Below are 19,846 nucleotides of genomic sequence, written 5' to 3'. Positions count from 1 at the left end.
TCATGTTGACGTCACTTTGACAGAGAATAACTTTACATCTGAAGTGTTTAAAGACTCTATTTGTCCATTGTTTATTTCTAAAGAAACACAACAATGTATAAAAGGCTCCATTACCTTGTATCTCACGTTATGGCTCCGTAGCAGACGTTTTTGTAAAAAATAGGCTAACGATTGTGTCATAACCACGTGACTTACTGTCGCATAGTAAAGGAATTACCGTATAGTACAGGAGAAGCTCACAGGCAGTTTCGACTCACATTAGCTGTTTAAATATAATTACTAATGTTAACTAGCATTTTAGTTAGCAATAATTAGCCTGTGCCTATGTTATCTCCTTACATATACCTACGCTTTCCGTCTCTGCAAGATTGGGAATGATTGAGATTTCTCTTGGCTACCAGAAGACTTAAAACTTTCAGACAGGTTGCTCACGTCACATCTACGTCTTCGAGTTCAGTTGGAGGCTGCTCAGTAACGCTCAGCACTCACTGGAAAAGTGCTTCTAATGTCCTTCACTGGTCTCCATCCAGAGACACGGGATCTGTTTGTCCAGTTTATATACTGTCTATGGCTTTGACGCGTTCGGTGCTGTGACCCATTTATTGTGAACTGATCTGAATCCTTCATTTGTCCAGTTGTTTCCATTAAACTCCAATAACAATACCCGCCAACACGATAACGTTAACATGCTAACATGTATTCACACGGTGAAAAGCTGTGTGCTTTCCCTGGCTGCCCCACACATGTGTACCTTTGGCTGATTACCCGTATGCCTTTTCGTGCCAATGCGCCACCCAGTGACCACATACAAAACACTGCAGATTAATTAACATCACCAACATGGTATATAAACAAAACTAAACAAAACAAAGTTGCATAATGGCTCCAATAATATGTCTTCCCACACCAAGCACAAGACTCCCATTCCATTTACCCCTCTAACATTTTTTAGTTAGTACAATGTAATTATTACTGAGATCAATGAAGGCCAAAACTCTGAAAATATAGCACAAGTTGTATGAAATAGTTTAAATGTTGTTGCACCAAGTTGTTCTTGCTCAATCTGAGCAATTAGTAATGGTTAATTATTTATCCATCATCAATTCTAAGCTCAAACAAATGCAATGATCTGGATTTAAAGGGAAGCGAGTAGTTTAAGGAGACACAGTTGCCTACTGGCACAAACAATCTGCCCACCAATTAACGGTTTCAGTGCTGGGCATGATGTCACTGCCCCTGTCTGGAACACCGCCAAAGAATGACAAATCCCCAGCACTGGCATCAATGCACTCATCAGTTTTGGGTAGTGCACCGGTGGCATCCTCCTGCGGCATTGACGTTGATTTGACACACCTGTGACACACTTTTTGGTAAAAGTTTTAAACTAAGTCACTTTTTCATTTTTTTCATTTTTTTTTACACTTTTGTCTGCTAGAATGTAACACTGTTTACCTGCTCTGAAATCTCCTTCCATATGTTGTTTTATTTTGTGAGGTCATAATGCCACGGCATCTACAACAGATGACTGGGCTGTTTGAATAATTCACTGTTTTATTTATGTATTTGTTCCATTGGAACAGTGTTGTCATAATTTCTATGTCACTGCAGTTTTTTTTTATAGTCTCCTCGCTGTGTGGAGGGAAAAAAGTGGTTAGTCCTTTACATTACTTTGAAATCATTATTATCCAGGTCTTGTCAATGCACAGCCCATTTACAGTACTAATCCCCAGTATTTTGAATTCATAAAAGCAGTCAGTATTTCAATAATGTGGCCTAACACATATATGAGTGGATGGAGTGCAAGTAATAGTAAACAACTTTCAAGAAGCCGATAGCCTTCTAAGCATCATTATGTCAATGGGCCACAGGCATTAATTGATTTTTTTTCTCTTTAGTTTTGTTTTTAACCTTGTGCAGCAAAAAGTGATTAATGATGTACTGCACGTACGCTTCCTTTTCTGTTCAGTTCAGTCATTGGCTCAGGCAGAAGATGGTTTATCTCATCCTGTGTGAAATGTAGTCCTCTTTGATCAAAATAGTAATTCCACTTTTATCATCCGTTCATTCAACCTTTATTTGTACTCGAGAAATCACTCTGGGGCGGGCCCTCATTTACAATGACATCGAGACGAATTACAAAGACAACACAACAACACAGAAAAGAAGCGACAAGCTGATTGGACGAAAGCGTGACGTGGGTTTAGCTGCTCGAGAATTTCAACAGAGTGTGATGGCGGCTCGTTGAGAATACGATCTAGTATTTTTCGAAATAGTTCACCGAAACGTGTTTCTGAAAATATTTTAAGCGAGAAATAGGCCATGCAGTTGCTGAATCTTCATTTTAGATCTACAAAGGTCAGTTTGAAAGATTTTCGTCTACTTCTACTGGATAGTCACGTCGTGTTCAACGGATTCATTTGCATAAAGATGGGCATCAGCCAGCTTTTTGACGCACAGCATTTTTTCAAATGCAGCGCCGCCTTCCCGGAATGCGTTGCGGGGACGTTGAAGTTGCGGGGACGTTGAAGTCGCTTGACGTCACCTTCATAGGAATAGAGTGGAGCGCCGTGCGACACAAGTGGCGCACGGACAAATGGATCTGTACCGTAAGACAAACAGACAGACACTAAAACTTTCTAGATTGGAAAAATTATTTGATAAATAAATTAGGATAATAAGGTGTGCCCTGATAGCTCAGTTGGTAGAGTGAGTGCACATATATAGAGGTTTAGTCCTTGATGCAGCTGTGCAGGGTTCGACTCAGACCTGTGGCCCTTTGCTACATGTCATTCCCCCTCTCTCTCCCCTTTTATGTCTTCATCTGTCCTGTCAAATAAAGGCCTAAAATGCCCCAAAAAATTAAAAAATTAGGATAATAAGGATGCAAAAGAAAGTACAAATAAAAGTACAGGTGTGCATGTTTATCCTGCACAGTACATTGGACATCACTCTTTACACTCCCATTACTAGATATACCCTAAAAAAAACTGTTTAGTACTATTAATACCTATAAGTACAGAAATGATTCTTTTATTTACAGACATACACTCTTTCCTGTAATTGTCTTCTGATCATTTAGATTCCTTCCTTTCTCGCTCTCTGTAAATACCCTAATTTTATTCCTTCTCTCCTTTTGCCACTGCCGAACAGGAAACCTGCTAAGAAGCAGTCTCAAACTGAGCCAGCGCTTTGAAAACTGACCTTTTCTACCGCTTCTTACCTCTGAGCGCACTGCAGTGCTTTTAACTCAAACTTTACGACTAAATTATAAGCCAAGCTAAAGTTGTTCCATCAAACAGTTGAATAACCTTTTTTTCTTCCAAGTCGTTACATCACACAGTATTATAGTTAAGAAGTGAACAGAGTGGGTGGGCCAACTGTGTTTGTCTGACTCATGTCTTCTCCAGCTTTCTGTCTCTCTCTATGTAACTCTTTCTCTCCCTCAAAGCACTTCCCATGAAGAGCAAATGGGGTGCCTTTCAGAACCATCATTAAAAAATCATTATCATCTCTCATCTCTGCCTGACCTTTCACTCAGTAAGCCGGGCATTCATTTGGAATCAAAAAGTTCACAGCCATCTATCAATCGGCCCATCAAACCATCTATCTGCATGCACTTTTTTTTTTAAATCAGAAAGTCCTCTGGAAAGTGTGTTGCTGCTAAGAATCTGATGATGACAAGTTCTTCAAAGTGCTGAGTGCACATGGCTCTACGGTTCATACGACAAGTCTTGGTTTGTCAGTTTTTGTTCAGTTTTGCAAATCAAATCCATCAACATACCTTTCTATGAAATGCACCCGTTTATGTTGTTATCAATTTGTTGTTGACAGTAAAATAGCTATCAACGTCAGTTTAATTAACTATCAATTGATGGTTAGCGAAGTGTTACCCTGTATTCTTTTTTTAGCATCCGCTGTGGATACTACATGCTGCTAAATTAATACTTAGGCAACTAGTTGAGAGAGAAAAAAGTGTGAGCTTAAACATGAGAAAATGCTAACCTTATCTAATCTTTAACACCCCGATGTTAAAGCTTTAGTGCGTAACGTTTTGATATTAATGAACGTCCATTACATTCAAGCCATTCTCAAATGAGTTGCTACAAAGCTGATTAAGACTATCAGCTCCACACAACTTTCTCTGGATTTCTCAGTATGATTATGTTCAGAAGATTGTGGCGTCTAGCGACTTACCCGCGCAGAAACTCGAGTGAAGATAATGACCTCTTCTGAAGAGTATATGTTTTTATAATCCTTCATGTCCTCCTTGGCTACTAGCAACTGTGTGGAGGAAGGAAGGCGTGTATCATGTAGACGGGCCGACAGTTTTGTTGTCATTACTTAGAATTCCTCATGGGGGAGACAGAAACTACGCACTATAGCTTTAAGTCTCATAACATCGTATTAATACCCTTAAGTCTCATAACATCGTATTAATACCCTAAACTCTATCTACCTAGACTCTCATCATTTAATTTTATTTTAAGATTTGGGGTTTTCTTTATGTCTCATATATGTGACATCTTACATTATGTCTTGTAAGGTTTTTATAAAATACTTGCAAGAGTTCGGTTTCGCTAATGGTTACCCTGCTCATCAAGTTTGATATTACAACTATTTACCAAGAATATTGTATCTGGTTTGACTGTCATATTTATTACCTACACATTTTAGAAAAAAAATATATAAACATTTAGTAAAATGTGTCTAGGTCTGTTCCATTTGGGAACTCTTGTTAAAGGTTTTATTGACATTATGCCGAAGTTTCAAATTACACAACTTTACCAAGGATATTGTATCTGGTTTATATATATCACATGGGAACGCTTATTGAAGTTTTTTTTTTAAGTATTATTGACATTATGCCATCGTGCATGTTATATTTATTTATTTATTTGACAGGGACAATGCACAGCTCCTTAGCAGTACCAGAGCAGTGTTTCCCACAAATGTACTTGCGGTGGTGTGTGGCGCAGGATGTGACGGCACGATGCATAATGGCTGGGTTTAGTAAAAATGGGTTCAGCTATAAACTAGACCCGCCCTTCAATAGCAGCTTGATTGGTTGGGGTTAGGCACTGACCTGGAGTGGTTGAGGGTTAGGATAGCCGATTGGTCAGGGGATAGGACCTGTACAAATCGGGTTACGTCCCTGGACAATAGCAGTGTGTGAATGCTATTGAAGGGTTGGTCTTGGCGTGGCCATAGTAGGAAAAACAAATATCGCCGGGCAGGTCTCAATTTACCCGGGCGGTGTGCCTAAGTAGAACCTATGTATGGGAAACACTGCAGAGCTCGCTATAAACTAGTTTTCATCTGTAGTCCCTGGGCAGGAAACAGAGAATAACCTCTCTGTCTCATGTCTAAAAATACTGATTTGTTCAGCATCTATTGCATCTATTATGTCTTCTTTCTTCCGTCCTGAGATTCCCCTGTCATGTACTCATCTGGCTGCCATGTTCCCTAACACCATCCATCAGCCACTGCGGGGCAATTAGTGCCACTATTAACCTACACAATAAGTATTGATTGATCTGTTGCCGCTCACACCGCAAAGCTCAAATTTCTCATCATGCCACTCTGTCGCTCATTTCTTTTTCTAATCAAAATGATTAATCAAACGTATTGGATAATTAACCTATTCAGTTTCTATTGATTGATTCATATGAGAGCGTCTCACTTCTTGGCATGTTGTGATGATGATTAGGCGGGTCTTTTTCTACTGTAAACCACTCTTCATTTTGTATTTATCTTTTATTAGTACATTAGTTTAGCTTGTTAAAATCCAGCAATCAGTGTAATGCCATGCCTAATTGTTTAGGGCTCTATTAATTAAACATCAGTTTCACAATACTAATCAGCCCAGTACTGGCCTTTTATTAAATAAAAATGCCAAATGAAAATATATGATTATGATGGATGCAGTTTTATTTCATTCAAGTGTTATTTTATCATCATCATAATCTTTGGTTTGGATGGAGTGGTTGATAATAGAAATATGAAAAATGACAATGCCTGGCACTCACCTGTCATGTTGCTAGTAGTATATAGCTTTGCAACTGCTCAATGAGTGGAGTAGAAACCAAGGCTCCTAATCAAATCAAACGGTTAGTGCTTCTAACAAGTGATGCCATAATAGCTAATAATTATTTCTTTATTTATGTATTTATTGTAATGTTAATTTGAATGTGGACTGATACAGGAAGTCAAGCAAAAACACATCAGGAAAATCAAACCTGCAAATGCACAAATTGAAGGAAGGTGAGACAGAAGGGCAAACACAAACAGAACAGTTCAGTCACGGCTGCAAGGCCACTTAAACATAGTTCAATATCAGAATCAGTATCAGAAAAGGTTTTATTGCCACAATGAGTACACTTATGTGGAATTTGGTGAAAGGTGCATACACAAAGAAACAGCAAACATATTAAACATGAATATGAAATAAACAATACATACAGAAAAACAAATATATACATACAAAACAACTAGGCTTAATGGGTTGAGTGTAGAATTTGCAAAGAATATATAGTATGTGTTATGGGAAGATGACTTTACATCTGCCCATTACACATACTATAGCCTATATCCTTTGCAAAAATATTGAAAAGTCAAATGATAAAAGGTTTATTTCTTACAAGCTTTTGCACTGGAGAACCATACTATAAATCAGTCTGTGGGTTCAGCATGTTAGCCCTAACATTTCAAAATCCTCTACTGGCATTATGGCATTCACTAAAGGACTAACTGATGGATGAATAAATTAAGACAATAAAGGCCAAACCAACTAAACTTGTGTGTGTGTGTGTGTGTGTGTCTCCTGCCCGTTGTTTTAAAAATTCCATTGCACAGCCCTGCTTCACTTTGACTTCATTACCACTTACACATTCCCCTCCGTCTGGCAGAACTGCCCTCATATCTGTCTTACACTATGATAAGCTCAAACTATTTAAGCAAGTTTCCCGATAGTCATGTCCTCCTCTGCTCATTTGTTATACAATGGTATACTCTTTAACTTCCATTATCGATGTCCATATCTTGTCTCAAAAGAGGTTTCAAATATGCTGACATAAGGCTGATATTGTCCTTTTTTTTAAATCAACAAATGTCAGCCTATTAATGTGATCAACCTCTGGTAGGATGGAGCTTTCTGCCTGAACACACTATCAATAACAGTCTGATAGGGACGTTTATTTTCTTTAAAAATGTTCTGTACTCATTCCATGTTTTTGTAGGGATTTAACCCTCTGAGGTCTACGGGCATTTTTAGATATCTTCTTGAATTCTCCTTTTTAGGGTTTTTGGATATGACCTGATCCCCGTGTGTTCCATATCAACATGTACAGAACAAACTCAGCTTTCTGTGTAGTGAGGCCCAAAATTGTTCCAGAGCAATGCATAAAGGGATAATTTAGCCCCAAAGCGGAACTATTTCTCAAATCTCTTGTGGAAACATACCTACACTCAATTGTTTCGGTCCTTGAAACAAGTTTACAAAAGTCTTGGGTTCACAAAAGTAACGTAACGTATGAATGAAATAGTAACTAAATGTCTAAAATGAAATTTTGTAATATCGCTTTTGAGTGGAAGTGTTGTCAAACATCGCTTGGACTCGCCGGTGCGTCTTTTGTCCTCAGAGGATTACATATCCAGTATGTCCCACAATTCCACTCTGTTCATCCCTCGCCTCACTTTTAATTTAAGGGGAGACACTATTTTGCTTCTGTAGCATGTCGTCTTTCTATTACTTCTACTTGAAAAAGTAGCAGCTCCATCAGGGGACCCCAAACTTCCCTTTCCCGGGCCACATTAACCAGCTCCGACTGGGGGATCCCGAGGCATTCCCAGGCCAGGTTAGAGATATAATCCCTCCACCTAGTCCTGGGTCTCCCCCGAGGCCTCCTCCCAGCTGGGACGTGCCTGGAACACCTCCCTAGGGAGGCGCCCAGGGGGCATCCTTACCAGATGCCCAAACCACCTCAACTGGCTCCTTTCGACGCAGAAAGGAGCAGCGGCTCCACTCCGAGCTCCTCACGGATAACTGAGCTTCTCACCCTATCTTTAAGGGAGATGCCAGCTACCCTCCTGAGGAAACCCATTTCGGCCGCTTGTACCCTGGATCTTGTTCTTTCGGTCATGACCCAGCCTTCATGACCATAGGTGAGGGTAGGAACAAAAAACTGACCGGTAGATTGAGAGCTTTGCCTTCTGGCTCAGCTCTCTTTTCGTCACAACGGTGCGATACATTGAATGTAATACCGCACCTGCTGTGCCGATTCTCCGACCAATCTCCCGCTCCATTGTCCCCTCACTCGCGAACAAGACCCCAAGGTACTTGAACTCCTTCACTTGGGGTAAGGACTCATTCCCTACCTGGAGAAGGCACTCCATCGGTTTCCTGCTGAGAACCATGGCCTCCGATTTAGAGGTGCTGATCCTCATCCCAGCCGCTTCACACTCGGCTGCGAACCGATCCAGTGAGTGCTGAAGGTCACAGGCCGATGATGCCATCAGGACCACATCATCTGCAAAAAGCAGCGACGAGATCCCCAGCCCACCGAACTGCAACCCCTCTCCACCCCGACTACGCCTCGATATCCTGTCCATAAATACTACAAACAGGATTGGTGACAAAGCGCAGCCCTGGCGGAGGCCAACTCTCACCTGAAACGAGTCCGACTTACTGCCGAGAACCCGGACACAGCTCTCGCTTTGGTCGTACAGAGATTGGATGGCCGTGAGAAGGGACCCCCTCACCCCGTACTCCCGCAGCACCTCCCACAGTATCTCCCGGGGCACCCGGTCATACGCCTTCTCCAGATCCACAAAACACATGTAGACTGGTTGGGCATACTCCCGGGCTCCCTCCAGGATCCTTGCGAGAGTAAAGATCTGGTCCGTTGTTCCACGACCAGGACGGAATCCGCATTGTTCCTCTTGCGAGATTCGACTATCAACCGAACCCTCCTTTCTAGCACCTTGGAGTAGACTTTACCGGGGAGGCTGAGAAGTGTGATACCCCTGTAATTGGCACACACCCTCTGGTCCCCCTTTTTAAAAAGGGGAACCACCACCCCGGTCTGCCACTCCTTAGGCACCGTCCCAGACTTCCACGCAATGTTGAAGAGGTGTGTCAACCAAGACAACCCCTCCACACCCAGAGCTTTAAGCATTTCTGGACGGATCTCATCAATTCCTGGGGCTTTGCCACTGTGGAGTTGTTTAACTACCTCAGCAACCTCCACCAGGGAAATTGATGCCAATCCCCCCTCATCCTCCAGCTCTGCCTCTACCATAGAGGGCGTATTAGTCGGATAATATAGTCTTAATGTAAGTAATCAACTGGGGAAGTTTCATGTTATCTGTTAGTTAAAACGTTTTGCCCTATTCCCCTGTAATGTCTTGTAAAATGTCTGATATTGTATAATCCATATCGTGTATAAAACGTAGCGAAAAAGGATTTTTATGGCTGTTGACGCCATATTATGATTTACGGAGTGATAAAAGGAGATATCCATAATTCCCTCAGTAAAACCCTTCTGACTCTAATGTGTCAACAAAATAAAAGAAGCATGTTGAACCTTTCATTATCCAATGTTCAGATTTCTCTTCTGGAACGGTATGCAAATTAGTGCATATTTAACAAGATAATGCATCATTTCCATATTTAAACATTACATTTCAGAAAACTTGTCATCACGTAATCAACTGGGGAAGTTCCATGGTGATATCTATTAGATCATTATTTGTTCCTATTCACCTGCAGTGTCTCCTCTTAAACGTTTTTGGCAAAACATTGACAAACAGTTGTGGAAAACAATACTCGCAGTGTGTTTGATGTATTTTTGGTAAGAAAATGGTCGGACTTAAATATGTTGAATGAACAATAAACAGCTTTTGTCTAACATATTTTTTTTTTTCTAACTCAATAGTATAGCATTAATACTGTATGTTGTAATAAGATAGTTTTAACTCAGAAAAGCACACTATAAATAACCTAAAATTGACCTCATGCTGAATGTTTTGTTTCAATTAATAGTGGCTTACTATATTTGGCATATTTGGATGATGAGTAGGCTTTACCTTTTCTTCTGTCTTTGTTTGTATCAAAGTAATGGTGATTTGAGATTTTGGAGTTGTCCTACTCTTAGATTGTCCAGCTAGGTTTTCCATTATAGGCTATAAGCACAGACCCGGAAGTCAGTTTACCCACCTTTTTACCTCACGCGTTTTTTAGGTTACAACATTTTTTGTCACATACAGCAAACATCTCACACTGTACACATTGTAAAAAACACGGTCTCTGTAGACAGCCCAGGCTCCACAAACAGCAAAAAACAAAACTCCCATTATCGAACAAACAAACTGCGCCAATCTGCACCACCAAACATAACAAACAGAGTTCCAGCGTTCCAGCCAATGACCGAAAAGAAGGATTTGGGGGTGGGGGTTGGGGGGGTTAGTGCACGGAAGGGAGGTGGAGGGGACGGGATGAGGAGGAGGAGGGAGGGGCGAGCTAGCCTCGTTTTGTTTGAAAATTCTTGGAACGTCAACAAGAAGTGTCGTCACCCAACGTGGCTTAGAGCACCTTTAATGGCGTGAATATTGTTCAAAAGCACTAGCTGGATCTCATACGACTTTTATGTAGTATGACACTTCCACCGCCATCTTGTTATCTTTATATTTGTGATGCACTGTGGGATTTTTTTTACCTTCACTTTCTGCACAATGCTCGATCCACTTCCGACATGCTGAGGGCTTGTCATTTAGATCCGAATCAGAAAAGGATTAATGGCCATGTAGGTAGCACAAGAATTTGCTTGTGTGGTTGGTGCATACATAAACAAACATATCATACGTTTGGGAAAATAAAAAAAAATAAAAAAAATGAATTAGCAACTAATGTAATGAACCGTGATCAAGGCCTGGTATTTTGCATTCCTATGTGGCATCTTGCTGGGATCATATGCCCGCAGTGGGACACTTGAATACAGTGATCTGATTTAAAAGAAAACACTGCAAAGTGTCTTTGAGTGTTGTAAAAAGAATTATATGAATAAAATGCATTATAAATATTATTATTATTATTATTATCCCAGCATGCCCATTACTGTACTCTACAGTAACACCTTTTAAATGCTTATGTGGAATTTGCCTTGGTGAATGGTACACAAACAAACAGCAAACATATTTAACATTAATATGAAATAAACAATAAATACAGAAAAACAAATATCTACATGTTGCATAAGAAAAAGAAAAAATAAGCTGCAAAGAATATACAGTATAGTAGGTGCAATGGGCAGATGACTTTACATAGATACTAAATAACATACATACATAATAAAAAAAAACTCTGTAAAGTGTCTTTTAGTATTGTAAAAAGCACAATATGAAAAATGCATTATTACTATTGTTATTATTATTATTTATCCCAGCATGCCCATTACTGTACTGTAACACCTTTTAAATGCTGCATTCAGCATCCTCTGGCTAAGCTCAGTGCATTTGGCTACTTGAGGACAGAGTGAGCTAGAAATGCTGCAAACACACAACATAATGTCTGCAGTAACAGCCCGTGCTTTAACATATGTTTCTTCCCTTTTTTATTATTTGTAGGACTTTATTATAGATGCATGACATGACACATCCTTCTGTTCTTACGCCACAGGCCAAGTTTTGTTTATATTTCCATGCCTCTTGTGCAGCATTAAAAAAACAGTTAATATTAACATTGAAGTATCGTACGTAACATCTGGATGGTTTCATGCAGGCAGAAAGGGAGGGAAATGAAATGGGCCTTAATAAAATCTCCAATCTTTTCCATTTACTGGAAAATTGTTCAAAATGTGACATATTTCCAACAGCCTTGCATCGTTAACCCTTGTGTTGTCTTCCCATCGACCATGAACTTGTAGCCCCTCCAGGTCAAAACTTTTTCCGATGCCTTTTTTATGTCTATTTTACAATGTTTCTGTCACTTATTTCATTCAAATAAACCTAATTTATATGACATTATACCTATTTCTTTTTAGTTAAAACAAAGCAGAAATTATGAATTATTTTGACCAATAGTTAAGATCAGAGGATGTTGAGTGGATCACAGACAGATACCTGTCAAAGTGTAGTCTTGATACTGTATTGAAAGCCATTTAAACATTTTTTTTTATTTTAAATGCAGAAACAAAGAAAGTAATCATTCATTTTACCTGCGAAGAACGTTCCATACAACATACATCCATGAATCCAGGTTATTTTTGGGCAATTTGGTTGAAAGAAACCCATATTTCTGACATAAAAAACATTGAAAAGGACAACACAAGGTTAAAACATTTAAAGTACAGCTGCCATTTTGGAACTGATAGTCTCAGGGCCTGCAGTATCTGGACGGTTTCCACATTTAAAAAAATATAGTTTAACAAGACTTTATTTACCCCATTTAGATTCCACAGATGATCTTGAGCCCGAGGGCCAGGGTGTATATTTTTCTAAAATTAGTAACTACACACACAGAAAAAAAAAATAAAAAATCTTGAAAACACCCCAGGGTGAAGCGTGATGCAAAACACTGATCTCAGTCTCACTGGAGCCTCGCATTCTAAAACTGCTTTCACAGTACACCGCGCAGGGGGGAAGGCATGTGGCGCAAATGGCTGATATTTATGTTCACGTACGATAAATGGAATGATGAATGCCACTTTTATCTGCTGGCTTGGCGTGTGTTTTCCAAGACGATGATGAATGGTTGGCATTAGACAGCGTTCCTAAAAGGCCTCTCTAGGAGAATCCATTGGCTCAGATAGTGAAATCACTCTTAAAAAAAAAAAAGTCCTACGAGTGGGGGGGGGGGGAGGGAATGCTGCTTTATAAAACCACCGCTGTTTGGAAACACACTTTGAAGGCGCCCTATTTGGTATGCAAATTAATGTTTTTTTTTTCTGGCTTTAGGGTTTGATAAATGACAAATCCTGTATTAGCAGGAACAGTATATGATGAAAAGAAAAAAAGTAAATAACAAATAATAGTGGGTACAGCTCCCCTGTCTCACTACATATATATTTTTGAAACATTCTCATATCTCCTCCAGTACTAATTCACCCAGATACTCCATGTTGTGTACATATTGGAAGGCCTGTGATGTAATACTTTGTCTACTATCCAGGTCATCAGGATACATCTTTGGCCGTTGCATGATTTGTGCTGATAAGAGGAAGGATTTTTCTCACTCAGTCAATGTGTCTGATGATGCATTTTATTTATTGAGGCACCTGTTGAATAATACTTTTTATGTAAATATATTTTGATTTTCGACATCTGTAACAGTCAGCCCCAAGCCCATTCATTCCATTTTGTTCCTTAAATTCATCGTTGATTATTAGGGTTCGTTGACAATGAGAAAATGTAGAATATTATTATAAGTATATAACATAAGTATACCCCCCAAGATTATGAAAAGCGCTAACTGACTAACTTTTAAAATCTTATGATTATTTTAAGAACAACATTTCCACAACATGCACTACGTTGTGTTTTGGCTCGATTCATTTTGAGTCATGAGAGGATGTCAGCTTGGTAAAAATGTGCGCAACTTTTCAGTGAGATCAGGTTCTATGGTACTGATAACTGCAGAAGGCTGGAGCGTTTTTAGCAAGTTGCGATGTTGTCAGTGGCGTACACAAAATTCCGGGCCCTGTAGAAAGGCATTTTCTACGGGCCGCTCCCTCCCTGCATCCACAGCCATTCATTCTAGCATCTTTTTGGGCCCTCCTCGCATGAGGGCCCTGGGTACTCAGTCCCCTTTTTTCCCCCCAGTCTGATGCCCCTGGATGTTGTTCCCGATGCTTTCCTACCCTGACGACACCAAAAGACACAACTGGCCAAGAAAACAAGGCAGTACAGCTGGCTCTCTGCGTGACTAAAGTCCAAAAAATGGGGAAGATTAGAATAGTACCTGAGATTGAAACTGATTCGAAAAGTGGGAAGAAGCTCACCTGATTGGAAGCGGTTGCTAATGTTGTGCATCTTTCCCTCCGTGTACTCCGTGCTCAGGTCAATTTATATGAAAAGGAATTTTTACGTGCTGGTCAGAAGTTACTCTCATCGGCGCCACTCTGTCGCGCTCCACCAAACCATGCACTTACCAAAAGCCCACTGGTAAAGAGGCATTCAGCCCCGTATCGCCCCAACTTCCCCCCTTAATTAGGTGATCAATTATTAACACACCAATAAACTTCCTGAATAAGTAATGGCGTTAAGGCTTATGTGGAGTTTCAAAACCCGCTGCCCAGACATTTAGTCAAATATTTGTTGTTGGTGTCTGTCGAGAAAAATGCTATTGTTTATTGGCTGAAACACTGAGGTAATTTTAATTTGGATCTTGTCATTTACTTTAGCCAAGGGAACAGTGTGATTAAATTAGATTTAGGGGTTGGTTTGTCAGCAACAAACTGACAGAAAAACAAGAAAACACATGCAGGGGATTGAAGATGGTGGTGAGTGTTCCTGTTTTCTCTCTGGCCCTTTTGTTGCTTTTCAGGCTTAATTGTATGAGTTAGTGTAGGACGTTGTGCCTGAGCTCAACGACTTTTCAATAACTGCAAATAATTTGATTGGATAAGTCCTGGCTGCATCTCTAACAGCAGCAAGGCCCAGACTGTAAACTCCAATCAAAACGGCAGTCATGTCATTGAGGGCTAAAGTAGACTATTGAGGTTTTCAATTTCACTTTCAGTTGATGGACAGCATTGAATCAGCTGCAACAGACTTCAATGTTTATTTTCAATGTATCTTAAAACAGTAAAAAAAAATGATATACCTAGTCTGTGTGAACGAATCATTTGAGTTTTGAATAGGGCCAGTAGTTCATGTTTTACTGAGCCTACACCCATCCTACTTATCCTTTTACCCTTATGGCTGTGTGTGTGTGTGTGTGTGTGTGTGTGTGTGTGTGTGTGTGTGTGTGTGTGTGTGTGTGCTTGTTTAACTATAATCATGGGGTCCCAGTATACTTGTGGGGTCCCGACAGCATTGTGGGGCCAAAATGCTGGACCCTGCACCCCAAGTTTTAAGGGCTGTTTGAGGGTTAAGACTTGGTTTTAGGATTAGGGTTATAATAAGGTTATGGTTAGGGTGAGGATAAGGGTTAAGGTTCGGGATTTAGTTGTGATGGTTAAGGTTAGGGTAAGAGGCTAGGGAATGCATTATGTCAATGACGGGTCTCCACAAAGATAGTGCCACAAACCTCTGTGTGTGTGTGCGTGCGTGCGTGCGTGCGTGCGTGCGTGCGTGCGTGCGTGCGTGCGTGTATCAAATGTGTGAATAAGTTCGATCTCCAGACTAAAAGTCAATATAGTTTGGGCTGCATTTATTATTTGGGTTTTGAAATGGTACCCTCCCTCGGGCTGATCATCTCTGTGGGATCATACAACTGTAAACACTCACTGATTTAAAAACATTGCGATGCTAAATGGTTCAGTCTTTGCTTCATTGTTATTACCATCATATCGCAGGGTGGTTTTGATATTCTAAATCTTAAACTCTGGATGCACACGTGTCAGTTGTGGGGTAGAAAAATATGTCTTCATCCACCCCGACAAAAAAATTACTCAAATCATCTAGTGAAATTTAAAAGGGCTATGTCATGCTGGACCTTAATCTATATGCATAGATAGATAGATAGATAGATAGATAGATTAAAATATAACACTAAAGGAGTTTGACAGCAGCATACCTATACATATTGCACATATTGAATGGCAGCATGTATATTGCACTTTTAAGAAAAATAGATACTTTTATTGCACGTTTATGAATAAATACCGTTAATACAATGTCATCGTTCACATGAGGCCCACTGCAGGGGGTTATGAAAGGGGGTTCATAATTGCCTTGATACCTTACCTTGATCATTTTAATAAACATAAGATAACGCATAGTATACTGATATTTTCCAAGCATATTTCTGGGATTTCCAAAAAGGACACAATGGTATAGTGATAATTCCGAAATACAGCTTTTTTTGTTGGAGCAGTTCTGATCGGTTTACTACCAATTGTATTCATTTGGTTACTGTATATATATATATATATATATATATATATATCATTTTTTATAAACTTGGGTATGTAAGGAACCTTTAGAAAAAGTCTTCAGTTTCAATTAAATGTATAGGAACAACTCATTCTCATGAACGGGTTTGTATGATATCGTACGAAAAGTTATGGACACTAAAACGTATGATATCCTACGAAAACTAGGAGACCTCCGGCTGGTCACATGACATCGGCTACAGAGCTCCGTGCTACACTCCGCATGGTGCTCCGTCAGGTCAGCAGTAGTTGGTGGTTCAGTTACCCGTGAATAGGTGACTGTGAGCCGGGTACAGAACACTGCGAGCTGTCAGTCATTTCGGCGGAGATTACGGTTTAGATTTGGCAAGAAAAAGTGAGTGTTTTGCGGCGACAAAAGTTAAGTTTAGGCACCAAAACAACTAGTAGAGTTTAGGAAAAGATAGTGGTTTAAAATTAAAACACTCCCAAAGAACATGCATTTCCTGGTTGAAGGTATTCTGTTTTCCCCGGGAAGAGAACTCCACTCCCTGGCTTGAAAGTCCTGTGTGTTAACGCCCACCCAACCTCCTCACGCGTTCTTATACAGCAGTAGTCAATGTGGTGCACACAGCAAAAAGAATTGTGTAACTCATACGAATTACAGTGCTTAACTTCTTGTAGCTTTATAAACGTATGGTTCATGAGAACAGGCTGACAGGAACAAAATAAATGACTAATCTTCCTGCACAAAAACGACTCCTGCCCCATGTACTGTCTCCCATCAACAGCCATTTCATTTAACCAAGTCCCAATTTTGTCTCACCTTAACCCCAACCTTTCCTTAGTCTATATCGATGACATTTCATTCCCAGGATTGTTCAGGTGCTGCTGGAAATTCTGCCGGATGTTCCTCTTTTCGGCTTGATGTCAGTTACCTTCCTCTTTCTTTGTGTTGGCATTTTAAACTCCTGTGGATTTCTGAGGACTATGGTTAACTGCTCCTCAGATCTCTGCAGGGTAAATCCAGACAGCTAGCTAGACTATCTGTCCAATCTCAGTTTTCTGTTGCACGACTAAAACTACTTTTGAACGTACACATGTTCCACCAAAACAAGTTCCTTCCCGAGGCTATTTTGCAGAGGCACCATTGCTCCGTACGGCACTTAGCACCGCCCATGACGATTGTGATTGGTTTAAAGAAATGCCAATAAACCAGAGCACGTTTCTCTGCCATCCCGAAATGATGTGTGGACTAGCCAGACCTTCCTTAGCAGCGCTGTGGAGGAAGGACTGGCAATGCAAGACTACACTTCCTTTAGCTTACATTGCTAGTTTATTAGTATGATAAGAAACACCCACTGGGAATGTTTCAGGAATAGTCACGTGCGTCGTGACAAACGGTCCATTATGCTGAGACTGTGCTCGACCAGGTACTTGAGAGGAATGAATAAGTCCAGTCGCAGTGTGATTTGTACAGCGGCAGCCTGCTGGAGATTCCACTTCGCATTCCTCATCAGGCTGACTTGTTCATTCCATCTGCCTCAGCCATCACAGCTCTTTCATCTGGCCCCCGCTGAGCCGTAATAACGTCCTCTTTTGTTCAAAGTCACAGGCTTTCTCAGTGAGGAATTTATAATTTATAAAATGACTAAAGTATGTTATATGGGACTGTGGCTCAGGTGGCAGAGTGGTCGTCTACCAAACTGAAGGTTGGTGGTTCGATGTAAGGGATGGACCGATACTGGTTTTTCAAGACCCATACCATTTATTAGTAAATAATGAGACCAATAACTGATATTTAGAAACTGATATGTATTTACAGTGAAAATGAAAATCTTTACATCAAAATTAAGATTTTTGGAATGTTACAAACTCCAACACAAAACTTTGTTTAAAGCTATAGTGTGTAGTTTCTGCCACCCACATAATGAATTCTAAGTAATGACATGAAAAAAGCCTTACGTAATCGCACACAGGATGACAGGATAAATGAAAGAGCTGGATTGTCTTTATTTCATTTTGCTCCCAACTGTAATGGGAAAAAAAAGTCCTCAAAGAAAACAGTTTTTAAATACAATACCTGACACAATAAGACATGAGTTAACTTTTATTTTTTTTTATTTCAGAGTGGATTAGAAAAACATTTTATTTCCTCGTGAATAACAAACAAACATTACATTACATTTAATGAAATAAATGCGTGTCAACCCACAGATCAGTGCTCCGCACGCCTTCCTGAGTGCTCTCCAGTTGAAATATGCTCAGGGGTTAGCTCACAAAACAACAACAAGTGGCATTTTTGTAGTTATTAAGAGTCATTTCATAATCAATAAAACACTTTTCGTAAAAAGAGACCCACAAGTGACAAACAAACTAATTGACTTGTTGTTCTTGTACTGAAATTGCAGTTCATTGTTCCAATCCATAGTAAATGTCAAGTAATGCCACAGTCTCTTTGGCTTTATTTGTATCCGCATGTCTTTCCCTGACACTCTCACTGTTTCAATTATGTGACATTTAGCTTCTTTACAGATTAGACACACTGACAAATAAAACAAGGTAGGGAGATATGCCATAGTTCACATCTTTTAAAGGCATCGTCACATTCATATAAATACTAGTCTCGCATTGCCAGACCTTCCCCCACAGCGCAGCGGAGGAAGGTGTGGCTAGTCCACATAGCATTCCTGGATGGGAGAAAAACGTGCTCTGGTTTATTGGTATTTCTACAAACCAATCACAATCGACAAATAAAACAAGGTAGGGAGACATGCCATGGCAAATCTGCAAATATGTTTAACACAAACTAATTGTGTCACTTACTAGTAAATAAAATGAAACTAAGAATAATTTACTTTTAAACAGGCTGCATCGTATCATACATCATACATTTCATCTTGATGTACCATCTCACGTGAAAGGGATCACCTGCAGTAACATGCCAGTCTCACCACTCTCATTAAGCTCCTATTCAACACCAGCAGGCGGCTTTTTGTGTGACTAGCTGGTGAAGAAAGTCGGACAAAAAGGACAGTCGATTAGTCTTACATTCATCAGGTACAGGGACGATTACAGTATTTTGTCGTTAACATTGTGAAACGGTCGCAGTTTGGTTAGGTTTTATTTATTTATTTTCTGGGCATTTTTAGGCCTTTATTTTCGACAGGACAGCTTAGACTTCAAAGGGGAGAGAGAGGGGGGAATGACATGCAGCAAAGGGCCGCAGGTTGGAGTTGAACCTGCGGCCGCTGCGTCGAGGACTAAGCCTCTTTATACGGGCGTGCGCTCTACCAGGTGAACTACCCAGGCGACCTTGGTAAGGTTCTGGCAAAAAAAAACTACCTTGTTATGTTTAGAAAAATACTTTGGTTTAAGGGCTTTACTTTGGGTTCACAGTGGGGGTTGAGATCTCCACTTTAGAGCAAAACTGAAATTTTGAACGTCAATCACTTTTCTGCCACAATTTATGGTGCAAATGTCTTTATTTATGTAAAGGAAAGTAATTGTAATAGATTGTGACCCCCCCAATACCCCCTGTAAATTAGGGATGCACCGAATCCAGATTTTTGGGGTTCCGAATCCACTGGTTAAGATTCTGTCGAATCCGAAACTGAATACCGAATCCTACTCCCATCCTCAGTCCATTAACCAGAGGTGGAAAAAGTACTAAAATATTATACTCAAGTAAAAGTACCAATACTTGTACAAGTAAAATTACCTATCTGAAAAATTACTCAAGTAAAAGTAGTAAGTAGTTAATTTAAAATGTACTTTAAGTAAAAGTTACTTAGTTACAT

This window comes from Sander vitreus, chromosome 2, assembly GCF_031162955.1.
Source record: "Sander vitreus isolate 19-12246 chromosome 2, sanVit1, whole genome shotgun sequence".
In the NCBI taxonomy this organism is placed as follows: Eukaryota; Metazoa; Chordata; class Actinopteri; order Perciformes; family Percidae; genus Sander; species Sander vitreus.
This window is presented reverse-complemented; position numbering follows the sequence as displayed.